The sequence below is a fragment of the Lissotriton helveticus genome, chromosome 12 (assembly GCF_964261635.1).
Source record: "Lissotriton helveticus chromosome 12, aLisHel1.1, whole genome shotgun sequence".
Taxonomy (NCBI): domain Eukaryota; kingdom Metazoa; phylum Chordata; class Amphibia; order Caudata; family Salamandridae; genus Lissotriton; species Lissotriton helveticus.
The window spans coordinates 139,893,123-139,908,122 of record NC_136073.1 but is presented as its reverse complement, the minus strand read 5'-3'; the positions used below and the strand labels follow the sequence as shown (position 1 = coordinate 139,908,122).

Sequence of the window (15,000 nt, the reverse complement as noted above, 5' to 3'; positions counted from 1 at the left end):
CTCCATCTGGCCAGGCCCCGAGGGTGCTGGAGCCCCCTGTCCCGCAGGCCACCAGTGGGTCCGGGCGCTGGGGACGGGGCTCCACCGGGGCCCGGGGAGGCTCTCCCCAGCCTGGCTAGGGTTCAGAAGGTGGGACCGGACCCGGGGCTTGAACTCCATCTGGCCAGGCCCCGAGGGTGCTGGAGCCCCCTGTCCCGCAGGCCACCAGTGGGTCCGGGCGCTGGGGACGGTGCTCCACCGGTTCCCGGGGAGGCTCTCCCCAGCCTGGCTAGGGTTCGGAAGGTGGGACCGGACCCGGGGCTTGAACTCCATCTGGCCAGGCCCCGAGGGTGCTGGTACCCCTCCGTCCAGCAATCCGGCCGGGGGTCCGGGGCGCCCGGGACGGAGGGTCCACCGGGGGCCCAGGGGAGGCTCTCCCCGGCCCGGCCTAGGGTTCGGAAAGCCGGGACTGGGGCCAGGGACCGGGCCCGGGGCTTGAGCCCCGTCCGGCAGGGCCCAGTGGTGCGGGAATCCCCCCTCCGTCCTGCAAGCCGGCCGGGGGTCGGAGGCGCCCGGGACGGAGGGTCCATCAGGGCCCGGGGAGGCCTGAAGCCCCGGAGCCCTGCAGCCCCAGAGACCTGCAGCTCTGCAGCCCCCGGAACCCTGCAGCCCCAGAGCCCTGCAGCTCCGGGGCAGGCAGATTGGTGTCATTTTGGTCCCGGCCATCTGGTCGCCCCTCTCGCCTCGGCCATCTGGTCGCCCTGGAAGTCATGATGAGGTGCCATTCGCCTCCCGGATCCCAGCGAGGGCTCCAGGAGGTCGGGTACTTTCGCGCCTTGGGTCCCCTCTGTCACCTCGTGTGCACAGATTGCAAGAAAGTCAGGTAATTTCCCTCCGGGTTACTAGGGACAGGGTACGCCCGGACACCCCTCCAAGGCTGGTGGTTCTCTGCTAGGTGGACCAGATGGGCTATGCCTGGGTAACACCTCCCTAGGCCACCCGGGGCTTCCTTCCTCCAGGCCGACGGCATGGAAAAGTGCCCGGGACGGGCTCCATACGTCCCGGGCAGTCCTCCCCGGGCGCCCATCTCCAGGAGGCCAACAGCATGGCAAAGTACCCGGGACGGGCTCCATGGGTCCCGGGCAGTCCTCCCCCAGGCATCCGGGGCTTCCATCTCCAGGCCAACAGCAGGTCAATGTGCCCAGGACGGGCTCCACGGGTCCCTGGCAGTCCTCCCCCCCCCCGGGCGTCCGGGGCTCCCTTCACCAGGCCAACGGCATGTCAAAGTGCCCAGGATGGGCTCCACGGGCCCCGGGCGTCCGGGGCTCCCTTCCCCAGGCCAACGGCATGCCAGAGTGCCCAGGACGGGCTCCACGAGTCCCGGGCGTCCGGGGCTCCCTTCCCCGGGACACCGGCTTGTCAGAGTGCCCATGACGGGCTCCACGGGTCCCGGGTATCTGGGACTCCCTTCCCCGGGCCAACGGCATGCCGGAGTTCCCAGGACAGGCTCCACGGGTCCCGGGCGTCCGGGGCTCCCTTCCCCGGTCCGACGGCTTGTCAGAGTGCCCAGGACGGGCTCCACGGTTCCCGGGCGTCCGGGGTTACCTTCCCCGGGTCAGCGGCATGTCAGAGTACCCAGGACGAGTTCCACGGGTCCCGGGCAGTCCTCCCCCGGGCGTCCGGGGCTCCCTTCCCCGGGCCGTCGGCAGGTCAGAGTGCCCAGGACGGGCTCCATGGGTCCCGGGCAGTCCTCCCCCCGGGCGTCCGGGGCTCCCTTCCGCGGGCCGACGGCAGGTCAGAGTGCCCAGGACGGGCTCCACGGGTCCCGGGCAGTCCTCCCCCCGGGCGTCCGGCGCTCCCTTCTCCAGGCCGATGGCAGGTCAGAGTGACCAGGACGGGCTCCACGGGTCCCGGGCAGTCCTCTCCCGGGCGTACGTGGTTGTCCGACAGATTCGGGCAGATGTGCTTTTACGAACCGGATCGGAATCGGCCCAAATAATAATAATAATAATAATAATCCACATTTGTAAGGCGCACAATCACCCGTAAGGGTCTCTAGGCGCTAGGGGCCGTCGGGAAGATTAAGCAAGCTATTGCCCAGAGTCACATGGTGCTGGGCTAATCTGCCGCCGGTGCCGGGGATCGAACCGTGATCCCCAGATTCCGGAGTCAGCCGCCCTAGCCACGGCGCCAGCTATTGCCCAGAGTCACATGGTGCTGGGCTAATCTGCGGCCGGTGCCGGGGATCGAACCCTGATCTCTGGGATGCTCGAGGGTTACTACGCGCTCTACAAAAACCTTAAATAAAAAAATCTCCAGATTCCGGAGTCAGCCGCCCTAGCCGCGGCGCCAGCTATTTCCCAGAGTCACCTGGTGCTGGGCTAATCTGCCGCCGGTGCCGGGGATCGAACCGTGATCTCCAGATTCCGGAGTCAGCCTCCCTAGCCGCGGCGCCAGCTATTTCCCAGAGTCACGTGGTGCTGGGCTAATCTGCGGCCGGTGCCGGGGATCGAACCCTGATCTCTGGGATGCTCGAGGGTTACTACGCGCTCTACAAAAACCTTAAATAAAAAAATCTCCAGATTCCGGAGTCAGCCGCCCTAGCCGCGGCGCCAGCTATTTCCCAGAGTCACCTGGTGCTGGGCTAATCTGCCACCGGTGCCGGGGATCGAACCGTGATCCCCAGATGGGGATATCCCAAAAATCTGGCATGGATACGGCCCGCCAGGACAGGTTTGGGCACCCCTGTAGCCCGTGTAATTGTGCAGAAATCGTTTTTGAGGAATGCAAAAACATTTCCTTGTGTAATAATACCTTTTATGTATGAATGACTTGGCCGGTTAGCTCAGTTGTTTAGAGCGTGGTGCTAATAACGCCAAGGTCGCGGGTTCGATGCCCGTACCGGCCAGTTTTTTTCACAATTAAAAGAGAGTAGTCATGCATCACAGTACAAGACGTTTAAAAACAACGTATAGGTTGTTTGTTTATTCTGGTCATTAACTGGGCTCTGATGGCTGATGTTTGTGCAAGGGTGAGTGTTGATAGTACCATGTAAAGGGCACTGTGGTCTAACAGCCCCCAGCCTCCCTCTCCTATGGCTGGACGACCAGCCCGCTCCTTGGGTCTCTCAAAGTGCACTTTTTGAAGCCCTGTTTGAAGCTGGGACGCATCAACTAAAGGTGACACTTTCTCTCCAAAAGTGACGATTTCTCGGCTTCTCGTTGGGGTGTTCAGAGGTGACGAGAGGTGAAGGAAAGAGCACATGGGTTATGTAGGCATCATTAAATTGTCTGCTATGTATTAGTGATCTTTAACATCGTTACACTCTCGTTTAGTTTAACGTATGTATAGCACACTCGTCCACCCGTGTAAATATTGCAAAATGAATACAGATATGTACACCTAATGATATACGTTTGTCGTGACCCTCTTTGTAATTTTTACATACCACGTTCAGGTTTTTCTTTCTCCATTTTCTTGTCGGTAGTAGCTGGATACAAATTTAGAGACAGAAAAGTATGGAGTGCCTCACAGTGATACCGACACAGAAGGTACAATGGTTCTAAGTGAGTGGAAATAGGCGCTGTAGCTTAGTTGGTTAAAGCACCTGTCTAATAAACAGGAGATCCTGAGTTCGAATCTCAGCAGTGCCTTGTTTTTACACAACCTAATACAAGACTTTTTGTTTGATTAAAGACTCATTGTCTGCAAACACAATTTCTCCTATTATAATTATCCTCATGTACACAATGCTCCTCCTTAAAACCTAAAGATGTTTCGGGTTTTTACCTGCCACTGTAATGTACCACCAGCCACCAGTATCTTTAATTTTCAAAGCCAATCAGTTTGGTTTTGTGACGTGAAAAGATGTTTTTAAGCTTCGCTCGCTTCAAAGTACAACCTAGGCAGCAGTAATGCAAGCTTCAAACAACAGGTGCAGCACAGGCAGCACCTGAGTACCATTGCATTACTGACACTGTTACTGAAGAGGCAGAAGAGGTTCAAGCTTCAGTGCCTCAAGAACAGGCAACGCAAGGGCAGCAGAGTCTGATGGATTGTGAGAGCTTGGAAAATGACACTGTGTGCTGCGTTGAGCTAAAAATGCTGTATCCATAGTACTGTGCCAAGTTTTGGAGGCCACATCAGTGATATTGTGTTCTCTTAGGGAGACTTCACGTGAGGTTCTGGAGGCCTATTCTGAAATATTGTGTCTGTCCTGGGAGACTCCTACGGAGTATTGTCATGTGCATCACACCACACATGAAACGTCATGTCCAGTTCTTCATGGCTTTCCGAGAGGTTTGATGAACACTCTTCCAATGTTTGAATAACATAACGCTTTAGGTGTAAAAAGGAGGGAGCGGTCCTAGCAGAGTAGGACTGGAGGGCAGTCTGTGTTGGTTTGTGAACATCCCAATCAAAGAGGTGAAATGTGCAGCATCTGCCTCAAAACACATACACAACAAATAAGACTCTGATGACTGACAGTGTCACCTGATTTGCACTATAAAAGTCACATACGTCACGGGCCTGAGAAGCCCAAGTAGCTCGCTGTGATCGTATAGTGGTTAGTACTCTGCGTTGTGGCCACAGCAACCTCGGTTCGAATCCAAGTCACGGCATTGCGCGTGGCAATGTCATGGCAGTTGGGAGATATTTTTTATTTGCAATATACAGAGTATTATTATTTTTTAAATAACACCTGTCCCAAACACTTCGTTTTCTTTGATTTGTGAAATTGCCAGCTTCAATCATGAGAAGTCATTTCATTATGATGCCACAGCTGTGGGGCAGAAGGGACAGAGTGTTTTAATACATGCAATGCTTACTTTTAATGTACTCTTGCATGTTGTAGCCCGTGTAATTCTGCAGAAATCGTTTTTGAGGAATGCAAAAACATTTCCTTGTGTAATAATACCTTTTCTGTATGAATGACTTGGCCGGTTAGCTCAGTTGGTTAGAGCGTGGTGCTAATAACGCCAAGGTCGCGGGTTCGATACCCGTACCGGCAGGTATTTTTCACAATTAAAAGAGAGAAGTCATGCATTACAGTACAAGACGTTTAAAAACAACGTATAGGTTGTTTGTTTATTCTGGTCATTGACTGGGCTCTGATGGCTGATGTTTGTGCAAGGGTGAGTGTTGCTAGTACCATGTAAAGGGCACTGTGGTCTAACAGCCCCCAGCCTCCCTCTCCTATGGCTGGACGACCAGCCCGCTCCTTGGGTCTCTCAAAGTGCACTTTTTGAAGCCCTGTTTGAAGCTGGGACGCATCAACTAAAGGGGACACTTTCTCTCCAAAAGTGACAATTTCTCGGCTTCTCGTTGGGGTGTCCAGAGGTGACGAGAGGTGTAGGAAAGAGCACATGGGTTATGTAGGCATCATTAAATTGTCTGCTATGTATTAGTGATCTTTAACATCGTTACACTCCTGTTTAGTTTAACGTATGTATAGCACACTCGTCCACCCGTGTAAATATTGCAAAATGAATACAGATATGTACACCTAATGATATACATTTGTCGTGACCCTCTTTGTAATTTTTCCATACCATGTTCAGGTTTTTTTTTCTCCATTTTCTTGTCGGTAGTAGCTGGATAAAAATTTAGAGACAGAAAAGTATGGAGTGCCTCACAGTGATACCAACACAGAAGGTACAATGGTTCTATGTGAGTGGAAATAGGCGCTGTGGCTTAGTTTGCTAAAGCGCCTGTCTTGTAAACAGGAGATCCTGAGTTTGAATCTCAGCAGTGCCTTATTTTTACACAACCTCATACAAGACTTTTTGTTAGATTAAAGACTCATTGTCTGAAACACAATTGCTCCTATTATAATTATCCTCATGTATACAATGCTCCTCCTTAAAACCTAAAGATGTTTCGGGTTTTTACCTGCCATTGTAATGTACCACCAGCCACCAGAATCTTTAATTTTCAAAGCCAATCAGTTTGGTTTTGTGACGTGAAAAGATGTTTTTAAGCTTCGCTCACTTCAAAGTACAACCTAGGCAGCAGTAATGCAAGCTTCAAACAACAGGTGCGGCACAGGCAGCACCTGAGTACCATTGCTTTACTGACAATGTTACTGAAGAGGCAGAAGAGGTTCAAGCTTCAGTGCCTCAAGAACAGGCAACGCAAGGGCAGCAGAGTCTGATGGATTGTAAGAGCTTGGAAAATGACACTGTGTGCTGCGTGGAGCTAAAAATGCTGTATCCAGAGTACTGTGCCAAGTTTTGGAGGCCACATCAGTGATATTGTGTTCTCTTAAGGAGACTTCACGTGAGGTTCTGGAGGCCTATTCTGAAATATTGTGTCTGTCCTGGGAGACTCCTACGGAGTATTGTCATGTGCATCACACCACATACGAAACGTCATGTCCAGTTCTTCATGGCTTACCAAGAGGTTTGATACTACTTTTCCAATGTTTGAATAACATAACGCTTGAGGTGTAAAAAGGAGGGAGCGGTCCTAGCAGAGTAGGACTGGAGGGCAGTCTGTGTTGGTTTGTGAACATCCCAGTCGAAGAGGTGAAATGTGCAGCATCTGCCTCAAAACACATACACTACATATAAGACTCTCATGACTGACAGTGTCACCTGATTTGCACTATAAAAGTCACATACATCATGGGCCTGAGTAGCCTAAGTAGCTCGCCGTGATCGTATAGTGGTTAGTACTCTGCGTTGTGGCCGCAGCAACCTCGGTTCGAATCTGAGTCACGACATTGCGGGTGGCAATGTCATGGCAGTTGGGAGATATTTTTTATTTGCAATATACAGAGTATTATTATTTTTTAAATAACACCTGTCCCAAACACTTTGTTTTCTTTGATTTGTGAAATTGCCAGCTTTAATCATGAGAAGTCATTTCATTATGATGCCACAGCTGTGGGGCAGCAGGGACAGAGTGTTTTAATACATGCAATGCTTACTTTTAATGTACTCTTGCATGTTGCAGCTCATGTAATTGTGCAGAAATCGTTTTTGAGGAATGCAAAAACATTTCCTTGTGTAATAATACCTTTTTTGTAAGAATGACTTGGCCGGTTATCTCAGTTGGTTAGAGCGTGGTGCTAATAACGCCAAGGTCGCCGGTTCGATCCCCGTACCGGCCAGTTTTTTTCACAATTAAAAGAGAGTAGTCATGCATCACAGTACAAGACGTTTAAAAACAACGTATAGGTTGTTTGTTTATTCTGGTCATTAACTGGGCTCTGATGGCTGATGTTTGTGCAAGGGTGAGTGTTGCTAGTACCATGTAAAGGGCACTGTGGTCTAACAGCCCCCAGCCTCCCTCTCCTATGGCTGGACGACCAGCCCGCTCCTTGGGTCTCTCAAAGTGCACTTTTTGAAGCCCTGTTTGAAGCTGGGACGCATCAACTAAAGGTGACACTTTCTCTCCAAAAGTGACGATTTCTCGGCTTCTCGTTGGGGTGTCCAGAGGTGACGAGAGGTGAAGGAAAGAGCACATGGGTTATGTAGGCATCATTAAATTGTCTGCTATGTATTAGTGATCTTTAACATCGTTACTCTCTCGTTTAGTTTAACGTATGTATAGCACACTCGTCCACCCGTGTAAATATTGCAAAATGAATACAGATATGTACACCTAATGATATACATTTGTCGTGACCCTCTTTGTAATTTTTCCATACCATGTTCAGGTTTTTTTTTCTCCATTTTCTTGTCGGTAGTAGCTGGATAAAAATTTAGAGACAGAAAAGTATGGAGTGCCTCACAGTGATACCGACACAGAAGGTACAATGGTTCTAAGTGAGTGGAAATAGGCGCTGTGGCTTAGTTGGTTAAAGCGCCTGTCTAGTAAACAGGAGATCCTGAGTTCGAATCTCAGCAGTGCCTTGTTTTTACACAACCTCATACAAGACTTTTTGTTTGATTAAAGACTCATTGTCTGCAAACACAATTTCTCCTATTATAATTATCCTCATGTACACAATGCTCCTCCTTAAAACCTAAAGATGTTTCGGCTTTTTACCTGCCATTGTAATGTACCACCAGCCACCAGTATCTTTAATTTTCAAAGCCAATCAGTTTGGTTTTGTGACGTGAAAAGATGTTTTTAAGCTTCGCTCGCTTCAAAGTACAACCTAGGCAGCAGTAATGCAAGCTTCAAACAACAGGTGCAGCACAGGCAGCACCTGAGTGCTATTGCATTACTGACACTGTTACTGAAGAGGCAGAAGAGGTTCAAGCTTCAGTGCCTCAAGAACAGGCAACGCAAGGGCAGCAGAGTCTGATGGATTGTGAGAGCTTGGAAAATGACACTGTGTGCTGCGTGGAGCTAAAAATGCTGTATCCATAGTACTGTGCCAAGTTTTGGAGGCCACATCAGTGATATTGTGTTCTCTTAGGGAGACTTCACGTGAGGTTCTGGAGGCCTATTCTGAAATATTGTGTCTGTCCTGGGAGACTCCTACGGAGTATTGTCATGTGCATCACACCACACACGAAACGTCATGTCCACTTCTTCATGGCTTACCAAGAGGTTTGATACTACTCTTCCAATGTTTGAATAACATAACGCTTGAGGTGTAAAAAGGAGGGAGCGGTCCTAGCAGAGTAGGACTGGAGGGCAGTCTGTGTTGGTTTGTGAACATCCCAGTCAAAGAGGTGAAATGTGCAGCATCTGCCTCAAAACACATACACTACATATAAGACTCTCATGACTGACAGTGTCACCTGATTTGCACTATAAATGTCACATACATCATGGGCCTGAGTAGCCCAAGTAGCTCGCCATGATCTTATAGTGGTTAGTACTCTGCGTTGTGGCCGCAGCAACCTCGGTTCGAATCCGAGTCACGGCATTGCGGGTGGCAATGTCATGGCAGTTGGGTGGTATTTTTTATTTGCAATATACAGAGTATTATTATTTTTTAAATAACACCTGTCCCAAACACTTTGTTTTCTTTGATTTGTGAAATTGCCAGCTTTAATCATGAGAAGTCATTTCATTATGATGCCACAGCTGTGGGGCAGAAGGGACAGAGTGTTTTAATACATGCAATGCTTACTTTTAATCTACTCTTGCATGTTGTAGCCCGTGTAATTGTGCAGAAATCGTTTTTGAGGAATGCAAAAACATTTCCTTGTGTAATAATACCTTTTCTGTATTAATGACTTGGCCGGTTAGCTCAGTTGGTTAGAGCGTGGTGCTAATAACGCCAAGGTCGCGGGTTCGATCCCCGTACCGGCCAGTATTTTTCACAATTAAAAGAGAGAAGTTATGCATTACAGTACTAGACGTTTAAAAACAACGTATAGGTTGTTTGTTTATTCTGGTCATTAACTGGGCTCTGATGGCTGATGTTTGTGCAAGGGTGAGTGTTGCTAGTACCATGTAAAGGGCACTCTGGTCAAACAGCCCCCAGCCTCCCTCTCCTATGGCTGGACGACCAGCCCGCTCCTTGGGTCTCTCAAAGTGCACTTTTTGAAGCCCTGTTTAAAGCTGGGACGCATCAACTAAAGGTGACACTTTCTCTCCAAAAGTGACGATTTCTCGGCTTCTCGTTGGGGTGTCCAGAGGTGATGAGAGGTGAAGGAAAGAGCACATGGGTTATGTAGGCATCATTAAATTGTCTGCTATGTATTAGTGATCTCTAACATCGTTACACTCTCGTTTAGTTTAACTTATGTATAGCACACTCGTCCTCCCGTGTAAATATTGCAAAATGAATACAGATATGTACACCTAATGATATACATTTGTCGTGACCCTCTTTGTAATTTTTCCATACCATGTTCAGGTTTTTCTTTCTCCATTTTCTTGTCGGTAGTAGCTGGATAAAAATTTAGAGACAGAAAAGTATGGAGTGCCTCACGGTGATACTGACACAGAAGGTACAATGGCTCCAAGTGAGTGGAAATAGGGGCTGTGGCTTAGTTGGTTAAAGCGCCTGTCTAGTAAACAGGAGATCCTGAGTTTGAATCTCAGCAGTGCCTTGTTTTTACACAACCTCATACAAGACTTTTTGTTTGATTAAAGACTCATTGTCTGCAAACACAATTTCTCCTATTATAATTATCCTCATGTACACAATGCTCCTCCTTAAAACCTAAAGATGTTTCGGGTTTTTACCTGCCATTGTAATGTACCACCAGCCACCAGTATCTTTAATTTTCAAAGCCAATCAGTTTGGTTTTGTGACGTGAAAAGATGTTTTTAAGCTTCGCTCGCTTCAAAGTACAACCTAGGCAGCAGTAATGCAAGCTTCAAACAACAGGTGCAGCACAGGCAGCACCTGAGTACCATTGCATTACTGACACTGTTACTGAAGAGGCAGAAGAGGTTCAAGCTTCAGTGCCTCAAGAACAGGCAACGCAAGGGCAGCAGAGTCTGATGGATTGTGAGAGCTTGGAAAATTACACTGTGTGCTGCGTGGAGCTACAAATGCTGTATCCATAGTACTGTGCCAAGTTTTGGAGGCCACATCAGTGATATTGTGTTCTCTTAGGGAGACTTCACGTGAGGTTCTGGAGGCCTATTCTGAAATATTGTGTCTGTCCTGGGAGACTCCTACGGAGTATTGTCATGTGCATCACACCACACACGAAACGTCATGTCCAGTTCTTCATGGCTTACCAAGAGGTTTGATACTACACTTCCAATGTTTGAATACCATAACGCTTGAGGTGTAAAAAGGAGGGAGAGGTCCTAGCAGAGTAGGACTGGAGGGCAGTCTGTGTTGGTTTGTGAACATCCCAGTCAAAGAGGTGAAATGTGCAGCATCTGCCTCAAAACACATACACTACATATAAGACTCTCATGACTGACAGTGTCACCTGATTTGCACTATAAAAGTCACATACATCATGGGCCTGAGTAGCCCAAGTAGCTCGCCTTGATCGTATAGTGGTTAGTACTCTGCGTTGTGGCCGCAGCAACCTCGGTTCGAATCCGAGTCACGGCATTGCGGGTGGCAATGTCATGTCAGTTGGGTGATATTTTTTATTTGCAATATACAGAGTATTATTATTTTTTAAATAACACCTGTCCCAAACACTTTGTTTTCTTTGAATTGTGAAATTGCCAGCTTTAATCATGAGAAGTCATTTCATTATGATGCCACAGCTGTGGGGCAGAAGGGACAGAGTGTTTTAATACATGCAATGCTTACTTTTAATGTACTCTTGCATGTTGTAGCCCGTGTAATTGTGCAGAAATCGTTTTTGAGGAATGCAAAAACATTTCCTTGTGTAATAATACCTTTTCTGTTTGAATGACTTGGCCAGTTAGCTCAGTTGGTTAGAGCGTGGTGCTAATAACGCCAAGGTTGCGGGTTCGATCCCCGTACCAGCCAGTATTTTTCACAATTAAAAGAGAGAAGTCATGCATTAGAGTACAAGACGTTTAAAAACAACGTATAGGTTGTTTGTTTATTCTGGTCATTAACTGGGCTCTGATGGCTGATGTTTGTGCAAGGGTGAGTGTTGCTAGTACCATGTAAAGGGCACAGTGGTCTAACAGCCCCCAGCCTCCCTCTCCTATGGCTGGACGACCAGCCCGCTCCTTGGGTCTCTCAAAGTGCACTTTTTGAAGCCCTGTTTGAAGCTGGGACGCATCAACTAAAGGTGACACTTTCTCTCCAAAAGTGACGATTTCTCGGCTTCTCGTTGGGGTGTCCAGAGGTGACGAGAGGTGAAGGAAAGAGCACATGGGTCATGTAGGCATCATTAAATTGTCTGCTATGTATTAGTGATCTTTAACATCGTTACACTCTCGTTTAGTTTAACGTATGTATAGCACACTCGTCCACCCGTGTAAATATTGCAAAATGAATACAGATATGTACACCTAATGATATACGTTTGTCGTGACCCTCTTTGTAATTTTTCCATACCATGTTCAGGTTTTTCTTTCTCCATTTTCTTGTCGGTAGTAGCTGGATACAAATTTAGAGACAGAAAAGTATGGGGTGCCTCACAGTGATACCGACACAGAAGGTACAATGGTTCTAAGTCAGTGGAAATACGCGCTGTGGCTTAGTTGGTTAAAGCGCCTGTCTAGTAAACAGGAGATCCTGAGTTCGAATCTCAGCAGTGCCTTGTTTTTACACAACCTCATACAAGACTTTTTGTTTGATTAAAGACTCATTGTCTGCAAACACAATTTCTCCTATTATAATTATCCTCATGTACACAATGCTCCTCCTTAAAACCTAAAGATGTTTCGGGTTTTTACCTGCCATTGTAATGTACCACCAGCCACCAGTATCTTTAATTTTCAAAGCCAATCAGTTTGGTTTTGTGACGTGAAAAGATGTTTTTAAGCTTCGCTCACTTCAAAGTACAACCTAGGCAGCAGTAATGCAAGCTTCAAACAACAGGTGCAGCACAGGCAGCACCTGAGTACCATTGCATTACTAACACTGTTACTGAAGAGGCAGAAGAGGTTCAAGCTTCAGTGCCTCAAGAACAGGCAACACAAGGGCAGCAGAGTCTGATGGATTGTGAGAGCTTGGAAAATGACACTGTGTGCTGCGTGGAGCTAAAAATGCTGTATCCATAGTACTGCGCCAAGTGTTGGAGGCCACATCAGTGATATTGTGTTCTCTTAGGGAGACTTCACGTGAGGTTCTGGAGGCCTATTCTGAAATATTGTGTCTGTCCCGGGAGACTCCTACGGAGTATTGTCATGTGCATTACACCACATACGAAACGTCATGTCCAGTTCTTCATGGCTTACCAAGAGGTTTGATACTACTCTTCCAATGTTTGAATAACATAACGCTTGAGGTGTAAAAAGGAGGGAGCGGTCCTAGCAGAGTAGGACTGGAGGGCAGTCTGTGTTGGTTTGTGAACATCCCAGTCAAAGAGGTGAAATGTGCAGCATCTGCCTCAAAACACATACACTACATATAAGACTCTCATGACTGACAGTGTCACCTGATTTGCACTATAAAAGTCACATACATCATGGGCCTGTGTATCCCAAGTAGCTCGCCGTGATCGTATAGTGCAGGGGTGTCCAAACCCGTCCTGGCGGGCCGTATCCATGCCAGATTTTTGGGATATCCCCATTTGGGGATCACGGTTCGATCCCCGGCACCGGCGGCAGATTAGCCCAGCACCATGTGACTCTGGGCAATAGCCTGCGCCGCGGCTAGGGCGGCTGACTCCAGAATCTGGGGATCACGGTTCGATCCCCCGGCACCGGCGGCAGATTAGCCCAGCACCATGTGACTCTGGGCAATAGCTGGCGCCGCGGCTAGGGCGGCTGACTCCGGAATCTGGAGATCACGGTTCGATCCCCGGCACCGGCGGCAGATTAGCCCAGCACCATGTGACTCTGGGCAATAGTTTGCTTAATCTTCCCGACGGCCCCTAGCGCCTAGAGACCCTTACGGGTGATTGTGCGCTTTACAAATGTGGAATATTAAAATTATTATTTGGGCCGATTCTGATCCGGTTCGTAAAAGCACATCCGCCCGAATCTGTCGGACAACCACGTACGCCCGGGAGAGGACTGCCCGGGACCCGTGGAGCCCGTCCTGGTCACTCTGACCTGCCATCGGCCTGGAGAAGGGAGCGATGGACGCCCAGGGGGAGGACTGCCCGGGACCCGTGGAGCCCGTCCTGGGCACTCTGACATGCCGCTGACCCGGGGAAGGGAACCCCGGACGCCTGGGAACCGTGGAGCCCGTCCTGGGCACTCTGACAAGCCGTTGGACCGGGGAAGGGAGCCCCGGATGCCCGGGACCCGTGGAGCCCGTCCTGGGAACTCCGGCATGCCGTTGGCCCGGGGAAGGGAGTCCCAGATACCCAGGACCCGTGGAGCCCGTCATGGGCACTCTGACCTGCCGGCGGCCCGGGGAAGGGAGCCCCGGACGCCCGGGGGAGGACTGCCCGGGACCCGTGGAGCCCGTCCTGGGAACTCCGGCATGCCGTTGGCCCGGGGAAGGGAGTCCCAGATACCCAGGACCCGTGGAGCCCGTCATGGGCACTCTGACCTGCCGTCGGCCCGGGGAAGGGAGCCCCGGACGCCCGGGGGAGGACTGCCCGGGACCCGTGGAACTCGTCCTGGGCACTCTGACATGCCGCTGACCCGGGGAAGGGAACCCTGGATGCCCGGGAACCGTGGAGCCCGTCCTGGGCACTCTGAGTAGCCGTTGTCCCGGGGAAGGGAGCCCCGGACGCCCGGGACTCGTGGAGCCCGTCCTGGGCACTCTGGCATGCCGTTGGCCCAGGGAAGGGAGCCCCGGACGCCCGAGGCCTGTGGAACCCATCCTGGGCACTTTGACATGCCGTTGGCCTGGGGAAGGGAGCCCCGGACGCCCGGGGGGAGGACTGCCAGGGACCCGTGGAGCCCGTCCTGGGCACTTTGACCTGCCGTTTGCCTGGAGATGGAAGCCCCGCACGCCCGGGGGATGACTGCCCGGGACCCATGGAGCCCGTCCCGGGTACTTTGCCATGCTGTTGGCCTCCTGGAGATGGGTGCCCCGGACGCCCGGGGGAGGACTGCCCGGGACTTATGGAGCCCGTCCCGGGCACTTTTCCATGCGGTCGGCAGGGATGGAGCCCCGGGCGCCCGGGGGACGACTGCCCAAGAGCCTTGGAGCCCGTCCTGGGCAATTTGACAAGCCGTTGGCCTGGAGGAAGGAAGCCCCGGGTGGCCTAGGGAGGTGTTACCCAGGCATAGCCCATCTGGTCCCCCTGGCAGAGAACCACCAGCCTCGGAGGGGTGTCCGGGCATACCCTGCCCCTAGTAATCCGGAGGGAAATTACCCCCCTTTCTTGCAATCTGTGCACGCGAGGTGACAGAGGGGACCCAAGGCGCAAAAGTACCCGACCTCCTGGAGCCCTCGCTGGGATCCGGGAGGCGAATGGCACCTCATCGGGACTTCCAGGGCGACCAGATGGCCGAGGCGAGAGGGGCGACCAGATGGCCGGGACCAAAATGACGCCAATCTGCCTGCCCCGGAGCTGCAGGGCTCTGGGGCTGCAGGGTTCCGGGGGCTGCAGAGCTGCAGGTCTCTGGGGCTGCAGGGCTCCGGGGCTTCAG

At 50.8% G+C, this 15,000-nt stretch overlaps 5 non-coding genes across 5 annotated transcripts; all 5 read left to right on the top strand.

Moving 5' to 3' along the window:
• The first annotated feature begins 5,662 nt into the window (after positions 1-5,662).
• TRNAT-UGU (transfer RNA threonine (anticodon UGU)) lies at positions 5,663-5,736 on the top strand. The gene has a single exon. It is a non-coding gene; the product is annotated as a tRNA-Thr (tRNA).
• Positions 5,737-7,764: 2,028 nt separating this feature from the next.
• Positions 7,765-7,838, top strand: TRNAT-AGU (transfer RNA threonine (anticodon AGU)). The gene has a single exon. It is a non-coding gene; the product is annotated as a tRNA-Thr (tRNA).
• A 1,284-nt stretch (positions 7,839-9,122) lies between these two features.
• Positions 9,123-9,196, top strand: TRNAI-AAU (transfer RNA isoleucine (anticodon AAU)). The gene has a single exon. It is a non-coding gene; the product is annotated as a tRNA-Ile (tRNA).
• Positions 9,197-9,867: 671 nt separating this feature from the next.
• On the top strand, positions 9,868-9,941 carry TRNAT-AGU (transfer RNA threonine (anticodon AGU)). The gene has a single exon. It is a non-coding gene; the product is annotated as a tRNA-Thr (tRNA).
• Positions 9,942-11,970: 2,029 nt separating this feature from the next.
• Positions 11,971-12,044, top strand: TRNAT-AGU (transfer RNA threonine (anticodon AGU)). The gene has a single exon. It is a non-coding gene; the product is annotated as a tRNA-Thr (tRNA).
• Positions 12,045-15,000: the final 2,956 nt, after the last annotated feature.